The sequence below is a fragment of the Mirounga angustirostris genome, unplaced genomic scaffold (assembly GCF_029215605.1).
Source record: "Mirounga angustirostris isolate CCGP_5_RB_7025 unplaced genomic scaffold, mMirAng1.0.hap1 SCAF_10, whole genome shotgun sequence".
Taxonomy (NCBI): domain Eukaryota; kingdom Metazoa; phylum Chordata; class Mammalia; order Carnivora; family Phocidae; genus Mirounga; species Mirounga angustirostris.
In genome coordinates, this window is record NW_026991718.1 from 55,815,760 (window position 1) to 55,825,194 (window position 9,435).

Below are 9,435 nucleotides of genomic sequence, written 5' to 3' on the forward strand. Positions count from 1 at the left end.
CAAAGCATGGGCTCAGGAGTTACAAATCCCCACTAAGCCATTTCCCACTGATGTGATCTTGAGCTAATCATTGACTTTCTCAGCTTCAGTTACCCATAAATTGGGGATAATAATAGGACCTACCCATAGGGTTGTTAGGAGGATTCAATAAGCTAATACATATACAGCACCTGTCACAAAATAAGTAATTGATAAATGTCAAATGCTTTTCTTGTTAAAGAGATTTAGGGTGGAGATTGCTTTAAGCAACACCTTTTAGTCAGTAATGTCTAAAACCACATTTCTGAGGTTGGGGAAATGTTGTCATTGATTGCAGACTCATCTTCAGATATTAGAGCAGGTATACTGACCTTTGGCTGTGACAATGTGATTCCTGAGCAATGTCTTGGGTTCTGAGCAAGGGAAGGGGTGTGAGGTCAAGTCTACTGACTCTTGCAAGAGAACTGAATTTCTTTAGGAACCTGAAAGCCACTTGTAAGGGAAGACTGAATCCATGAGAGGACCAGTTAGCTAGCATGGGGCAATCCCTCTGAGACCATGTCAGCAATGAGCCTTGCTGGCTACAGATCAAATGACATCACAGCCACCCTGCCCTGCTGGGAAGCAGCCCTAATCACCCTCAACCCCAGCTGAGCTGGCAGTAGCTGCTCCAACACTGGGCTTCCCCTCCTCCAGCCCCCACATTCTCATCTCTGCAGGATGAATAACTCATGAGAGGGGCCCTGCAGTCTTCACATCTATACATCCCTCCCTGGCACACAGTACATGCTCTGTAAATCTTTCCAGAATGAATTCATGGGAGGCTGTAAAATCCTCTCCCCTCTTCTCTAGGGCATATCTGTGTAACCAGGGCCAGTCCTATGGCCTATACATATATATGTCAAAACACGTGCCTTTCAGCCCTTGCAACCTTCCCATGCCAGAATGGTGGGTATGGCTGCCATTCAGCTAGCTAAATGTCACCTTAAAGAGTCAGGTCATTCAGGCAGATCTTTATATTCTTTGTTTTAACTGCATTAAGTACCTTGGTCTCCCTGGTATCATCTTTCCCAAACATTTAAACTGGACTATGTAGGCCAATGAAAAAGCTAATCAATTTTATATTGATTCCATTAGCTTCGGTTTCTTGATCTAGTAACTAAATTGGAAGAAAGATGTGGAAGGGGGAACCTTTCTATAGCCTTCCAAACCCTGCCTGAAGAGAGGAGTTAGGAGCTGTGGTTCCTCTCCCATGCTCTCATCTGCATGTGTGCTTGTCTCCCCACCCCAATCCTATATATGAAGATGGCAGAGAAGGAACATACCTGGATAAACTTAATAAGACTTTCTCTCCATGGACCTCATAGGAGGCCCTACCTATAAATAGATTAGTCTGATGTCCTGGCAAGGACCCTAAGTTTATAATCATTGGCTCTACTTCTTGCTGGCTGTGACATTTTGGATAATCACTTAACCTCCCGAGGCCTCAATGTTTTATTTATAAAATCAAGAGCAGCCTAGGATGTTTTTAATGTTCTCTGTGACCCTAAAAGCTAGATAGCTCTATATAAACATGAGGAATAATTAGTGTCCTTGGAAAATGCCTTCCTTCCCCACAACATGAGCTGGTAGAGGTTCTGAGACCAAATGTCCCTTGGGAAAGAAAAAGGAGTGCTTGCAGATCACATTCAGAACAAAAGAGAGGCTGCACAACCCCAGATGTATCTTATTTAGGCAGAATATCTCCCAGAACCTTTGTGGAGACATGTGACTCTGAAAGTTGCCTCCCCATGGGAATGAATGGGAATTGTCCTGTAGACATAGCAATGGAAGCTTTGGCTTGAACTACTAATATATTAACTGATACATTACCTGGCCCTTTTAGAGGACAAACTATGTCAAGAATTGCCTAAAGAACTAATAGTACAACCTGTGCTCTGTTGTCCAGGGTTATTTTGGGTCTTATAAACCATAAGCAATTAAAAAAAAATCAATGCTCTCAACAACTGAAAATCAATCAAGTTACTTAAGATCTCCCCCAATATATATAGCCACTGACTGGCTGTCCAGGAGTCTGGCTGTAGCACTTTGGGTCTTGTGCAGACACCGAACTACTTAGCCAGCAGACAAAAATACAGGGAGCTCCAATCTTCCAATCAAGAGACCATTAAAATGTAGGTCATAAATCTCTGGTTCTGCCACAGTTCACCAAGGACAACGTCTGGCAATCTTCCAGCCTTGCTAAAAGGTAGCTCTGTGAAGCTGGGTCCTATTTTTCTCCTCTCTCTCTTAGTTGTATCCTAAAATTGGGGTGCACAAGTATTCTCAGGGACCTTTTGTTTTCTTATCAGAAAGAGAATCTCTTTTCCCCAAAGGTACCTGGGAGGATTTTACCAGTTTAGTGCTTCAGCCTCAGTGTTAATCCTGAGAATGTTTTATCTCCAGGCTCTCTCTGCCTTTGGCCATGATCGGGCTCCTGAAATTGCCCCTGTCGTGATTTACCTTCCTGGCTCCCGCAGCTTCACAGGGTTGAGGTCACTTCCTTCTAAGTTCTGGAGCCAGAGACCTAAGAACTGAATTTTCAGTCAGGGCCCTAAGTAAGAGATGACTGTTTAAATGATTAGCCCAGACAGTAGAAATATAAACATGAGGCTTGTTATACATCTGCTAGTGTTTCATGTAGTAATATGCCAGGCACAAAAAATCTAGCCCATTCACAAGTGGGTCAATCCATTTAAAAAATTGCTGCCTAAGCAACAAAAGCTGAATTTGAGTCTCAACAATGAAATTAATTTCATAAATATTTGAATTTTATATGAAACCTAAGTTCAAAGAGAAATCACATTAATAAGAGTCCCTTTCTTAATGCTGTGAAAGTTTTCTGTTCATTATATTTCATATAATTTCTGACTAATGCAACAATACATTAGTATTACTTTTAACTGACTTTACTGTTTCGAACCACTGAAAAGCATTTTAAAATTTTTAATAATTTGTTTAAAACACTGACTCGGGGCACCTGGGTGGCTCAGTCATTTAAACGTCTGACTCTTGATTTCAGCTCAGGTCGTGATCTCAGGGTCTTGAGATTCAGCCCTGCCCCAGGCTCCCCACTCAGCAGGGAGTTTGAGATTCTCTCTCCCCCTCTTCTCCTGCCAATCTCTCTAAAATAAATAAATAAATCTTTTTAAAAACTAAATTAAATTAAAAAAAAAAAAAAAAAAAACCACTGACTAGGCCAAGCTGGTAATGTGGAAATGTGTTCTAGTGGGTGAGAAAGGGGAGGAAAGAGAGCAGAGGGGAGCAAGTTGAGAATTAAGCTGGGTGCATCTGCTATGGCTGCCATATAGGGTGATTGAGGAATAGTTGGCAAAGCTCTGTGGGTTGAAGAATATCTGCACAAAGCATGCAGATACTTGTCTATCTATCTATCTATCTATCTATCTATCTATCTATCTATCTATCTACCTATCCATAGAGAGAAGGAAATGGTAGAGATACAATGGTAAAGGTAATCTAACCTCTCTGTACCTTAGTCTCTTCATCTGTAAAATGGGGATAGTAATAGTACCTACCTAAGAAGACAATTGTAAGGGTTAAATGAATTAATAATCTATGTAAGTCACTTTGAAGAAGCATATAGTAAACATTACATGTGTTCCTACTATTTTAAGTTTATTTAAATTTGGAGATCAACTCGAGAGGATATTTCATTCATTTCTAGTCAATGGAGTGACAACATGATGAGAAATCGGAGATGTTCAGAAGGTGGTAGATTTACAAGGTCATTTGGTCAATTAGTTGCCCTAGAAAAATATATTGACGTCTTAAGGGATCCCAGTACATCATTCCTTGGTGAGCCAGAAATTGGTCTTGGCGGACACCATCCACAAGCTTATGTTCTGGCATGGTGCCCACATCTTTGTCCCTACACAGTCAACACCCCAGAGAGCAGTGAATCAATGTCCTTATCCAGGCCAACCAACCCAGTTAGGAGCCATGTTAGGAATAATTTAAAAAAAAAAACAAGAACAATCTGATGGAGGAGAGCTGCAAATAGAACTGCTAACCTTGACAGACATCCAGAGTGAGTTCTGTGGCTGGAGGCCATCACTCCATCTGTCTGATAAGTCACTGAAAAAAGTTCACCATTTTCAGTTCTTTAAAGATGAATGCCTATCAGCCCCAGTGGCCCCAAATGTGTGCAGAAGCCCCAAGTCCCTGACTTCCCCTCTTGGCCAAGATGCCCCTTCTAAAAGTCATCTGAGGCAGTCACTTAACCACTCAGTTTCCTTATCTTGGAAAAGAAGAGAAGATTCAGTGCTTTAGTTCCTACGTGTCTCCATAGGGAGTTGATGGTAGCTGGGTAACTAACAATCCTATTTAGTGTCCAGTGTTACAGAGACTAGCAAACTATGCCTGATTCATTCACTTTGGATTCATTGATGTTTTGGGAATTTAAGTAACTAGATAATGTAGAGGGTGGACATCAGGTCTAGCCCTGTCTTTCATACCTCTGGGAATCTGGAGGTTTAAAAAGAAGGGAAAATCATGAACATATCCTTCCTAAAAGATGCTCTTCTCAAATATTACTGCTATCTTCTCATTTATGGACCTATTCATGGCATATTCTTGCTCATATACTGAAATATTCCATTTACTCTACTCGTGCACAGTAAGTAATTAGTGATGCTGCCACTGGAATCAGCCCTACTGGGAAACTATTGTCAGCCAAATCTTTCAAATTGTGAAGTCTCTGGGTGTGTTAAGAGGCACCCACCAATGCCTTCTTTACCATTCCAATTGGATGAGAGGTTAGCCAGAATGAGAGGATTTAAAGCAACTAAAATTAAAGCTAGAGAGGAACAGAACCGGAATCATCTTAGTGTCTGCTTTTTGGCTTTATTTACTTCCTGTTTGATCAAACAATGCTCAGGTTGACAGTGATTATGACTTTGTCATGCATCAGAGTCACCTGGAGAGCTTGTTAAAATATGCATTGCTGGACCCACCCTCATAATTTTGGATTCAGTAGGACAAATGAAGGACCCTGAAAATTGGCCTGTTTCCCGTAGATTCACAGGAGGTGCTGATCCTGCTGGTCCAGGGATCACACTTAGAGAAACACTGGGTTGAAAGGTATATTCTTGCAGGTGAAAATCTTATGTTCTGTGTCTATTTAGGGTGAACAGCTGTCTTGGTCTTCCTGGAATTGAAGGGTTTCCTAGGATGCAGGACTTTTCAGTGTTAAATTGGGATAGCCCTGAGCAAACCCGGTTTTTGATCATCCTAAGAATAGAAGAGATGGTGACATCCCTAATCTTTTTACAGTTTGGACTAATTCAGCAGGCTACCTAGTTAGTTAAGAATTTACTAAGTCCCAGAGACTACATATGGGTACATTAGACACATTAAAACAAATTAAAAAGCACAGTTGCAGTTCTTGTCCTCAAAGAATTTCCAGTCTGAGTTAGTCCTTCAGTCATTTATTCATTTGCTGACTCAACACATTTTTATTGACTGCCTACCTATGCTAAGCATCGGGGGTGGGGGTGCATCAGTGAATAAGACAGACATGGACTGTGCCCTCGTGGAGCTGGCTGGCTAATTGGGAAGACCTTGAACCTGGGTGAACAAAGATGAAATGGAAATAATTCTCACCCTGAAGTGGAATATGGGACTCATTTGTGTTAATGTCCTAAGACTTTACAAAAGGAAATCATATGTTACAATGATCATAATCATATCACCAGAATCTTGTGAAAAGTCCTGATTATGATCTCACATTCCCTGTTTTTGCATGCGGAGGGTAGGCCATGAAGCTAGAGGCCAGGAGAACTGAGGCTTAGCTCTGGTTAGGCTACAAACTTCTCTTTGACCTTGAAGGACTCATCAATGTCTTTGTTCCTCATTTTCCTCACACTATCACTGTAAGGATCAACTGCGATATTACTATGGAAACACTTTCAATATCAGCAAACTAATTTATCTGGAAGACAATTTATACGTAAAGAGACCACACAATTCTAACACCACAAATTCCCTGCTGCACCTAAAGTGTTCAAACAGAACAATTTCCATGACCTGTAGTTCTTTTATGGAAACATTTTGGAAATAAAGAGCCTAGGTGAGTACAAGTTTTTCATTTTAGAGGATAGAACTTCCATAATTTAGAAATTCCCAAGGACAAATGGAAAATTCTTTGAAGACCAGGGGTTTAAATTTGTGCCACTCCATTTGAATTCAAATTTCTAATACCAGAGACTCTAACAAATACCTAAGTATCATTTGGGAAAAAAAGACACATCTATTGTCACCTTTATTTTTTCATCTTAAAAAAAGAGTCCTCTTAATAAAGTTGAAAGATTTTTTTTTTAAGTTTTTTTAAGTCTTCCCTTTTTTTCCTCTGGGTATATGTATGTACAAACATCCTAGGGACACAAGGTGTCTATCTGAATCACCTCATCCCTTGCTTACCAACAATTTAGTTGTTCCCATAGTCCTTAAATTAAGAATCAAATAACCCAAGGCTAATGATTCTCAATCCTGGCTGCTTTACCTGGGGAACTTAAAAAATAAAACAAAACAAAAAACCTATATCTGGTCCCTCCTCCTCCAACTGAATTAGAATTTTTGTGAGTAGGGCCTGGGTACTAAATTCTGTAAAAGCCACATGGTCTGTTTGCCTCTACAATCTCATCTGCCTGTGCCCTCTCTTCCCTGGTTCTACTCAGCCCCATTGGATACAGTCCAGGGCTTTCACATATGCTGTTCCCCTCTTAGCTTCAGCACTCGTCCCCTGACCAAATTGCTCCAATGTATAGTCTCCTAGCGCCAGGGCCTGGCCTCCTTAGCATGTGTCACAGTTGCATTGTACATTCATTTGTAAGATCCTTGGATTAATATCCACCTCCCCCCATGGGCTCTGAGATCCTTGAGATCAGAGGCCCATTGGTTTCTATTTACTGTTGTGTCTTTCCCAGCTCCAGTGAAGGGCCTGACAAATAAGAGGTACTCAATATTTATATTAAATGCAGGAAACAAATGACAGGATGGGATATGATCCAATATTTTGTGTCACAGGTTTTAAGAGATCAGAAAAATATATGTTTTACAGATGTTGGCGAGAATGAAGAGAAAGGGGAACCCTGTTACAGTGTTGGTGGGAATGCAAACTGGTGCAGCCACTCTGGAAAACAGTATGGAGGTTCCTCAAAAAGTTAGAAATAGAGCTACCCTATGACCCAGCAATTGCACTGCTAGGCATTTATCCAAAGGATACAAACATAGTGATTCAAAGGGGCACATGCACTCCAATGTTTATAGCAGCAATGTCCACAATAGCCAAACTCTGAGAAGAGCCCAGATGTCCATCAACCAATGAATGGATAAAGAAGATGTGGCATACACACACACACACACACACATATATAATGGAATACTACTCAGCCATCATCAAAAAAATGAAATCTTACCATTTGCAACAACGTGGATGGAACTAGAAGGTATTATGCTAAGTGAAATAAGTCAATCAGAGAAAGACATACCATATGATCTCACTGATATGTGGAATTTAGGAAACAAAACAGATGAACATAGGGGAAGGGAGGGAAAAATAAAACAAGATGAAGTCAGAGAGGGAGACAAACCATAAGAAACTCTTAATCATAGAAAACAAACTGAGGGTTGCTGGAGAGGGGCGATGGGGTAACTGGGTGATGGGCTTTCAGGAGGACACGTGATATAATGAACAATGGGTATTATATGCAACTGATAAATCACTAAACTCTACCTCTGAAACTAATAATACAGGATATGTTAACTAATTTACTTTTTTATTTTTTTAAGATTTTATTTATTTGAGAGAGATAACGAAGAGGGAGCATGAGCAGGTGTGGGGGCAGGGAGAGGCAGACCCCCAGTTGAGCAGGGAGCCCGACTTGGGACTTGATCCCAGGACCCTGAGATCATGACCTGAGCTGAAGGCAGATGCTTAACCGACTGAGCCACCCAGGTGCCCCAATTAATTGATTTTAAATAAAATTTAAAAAAATCTTTTAAGTTTCTTAAACACCCTGTGTAAATCTAAGGAAGTATTGTCACAAAGCATTGAACCCCACTTAATCATTGCTACAGCTCCCCCAGCCAAGCTCCAAAGACAAGCATCATTTGGAAAATAAAATTACAGAACTAATATAATGAGCCATATCCTGTTGAGAGTTATTTTGGGAGGTGCCTACAAAAGGAGGGTTGTATGCTGCCTTTTCTGCGCCTGGATGGGGGTCCACAATCTGAGGCCTCCCCTCCAGAGAGGTATGTTCTGAAAGAAGAGAGTCCACGTGATAAGCGCACTGCAAAGCCTGATTCTGCTCTCATCCCACTTCCATGGAAGCCTGTCAGTCGGTCAGTCAGTTCACCTATAACATCTCTCCCTAAATCCAGAAATGCACATCAACCATGATTTGGGTTCACATATTTGTAGCTTGAAACATAAGAAAGCCTGAGTATGCCAGAGACATCCCTTTTTTAAGCCTCCGGAAGAAAAAAAAAAAAAAGGCAAAACTGGTCATCTCCAGCAAAGAAGTTTCCAGACTACACTGAAATGCACAGGAGATAAATTTCATTTACAAAACAAAGAATGGTCTGTGTTGGGTGTCGTAGGGCTGGGCTGTAGGTTCCAGATTCTAGACGCATATAAAGTGGTGCATTCAGGATATTTGTATTTGGCGGGGGGAAAAAAGGATATTTGTATTTGAAAGACTGGAGGCAAATAACAAAAGTAATGACAAATTTTAAAATTATCAATTAACTCCAGTTCTCTTTTCTCTGTCCTCAACCACTAAAAGGCCCCTGCTCTGTGGTCTGTGGCGCAAAAGTGTGGATTACAGAGCACATTGCCTTTCTTCATCTTCCAGCCTGGCACAAAGGCCCCTGAGAAGTGGGGAGGTCCTGGGTGCCCCAATTGTTATCACGGAGTGAAAAACCAGCTGTGTTTCCTAGGCCCAGAGCTACACAGAACTGTGATTGGCTCTAGCATCCTGCTGCTCCCTTCCAGAAAGCCTCTCCATCTTCCTAGCCAGCCACAAGGGTCCCAGGGTCTTGTGCAGCCACTGGGAATACCCAGGGACCAAACTCAGGCTCCAACTCCAGGAGCCCCATCTCCCTTCAAACATTAAAGGGAGATAATTCTTACTCTGCAGGGACGTTTGGAGGGCTCCATAAAAATGTCAAATTCCAATCAGTGTCCAATAAATGTTAATTCCTAGTAAGTACTCTGTGAACACTAGTTATTGAGGATGGCATTTCAAGCACAGCTGTAGACAAGGTGGGATTCCTGGGCAGTTGCTTTCTTCCCCAAGTCTAAGCCAAGTGCCCACTCACCAGGTGGCCTCATGCTCACAGGGAGGAAGAACAATCTGCTTTGTTTGGAGTGACAGGTGCATGGCTCCAGATTGA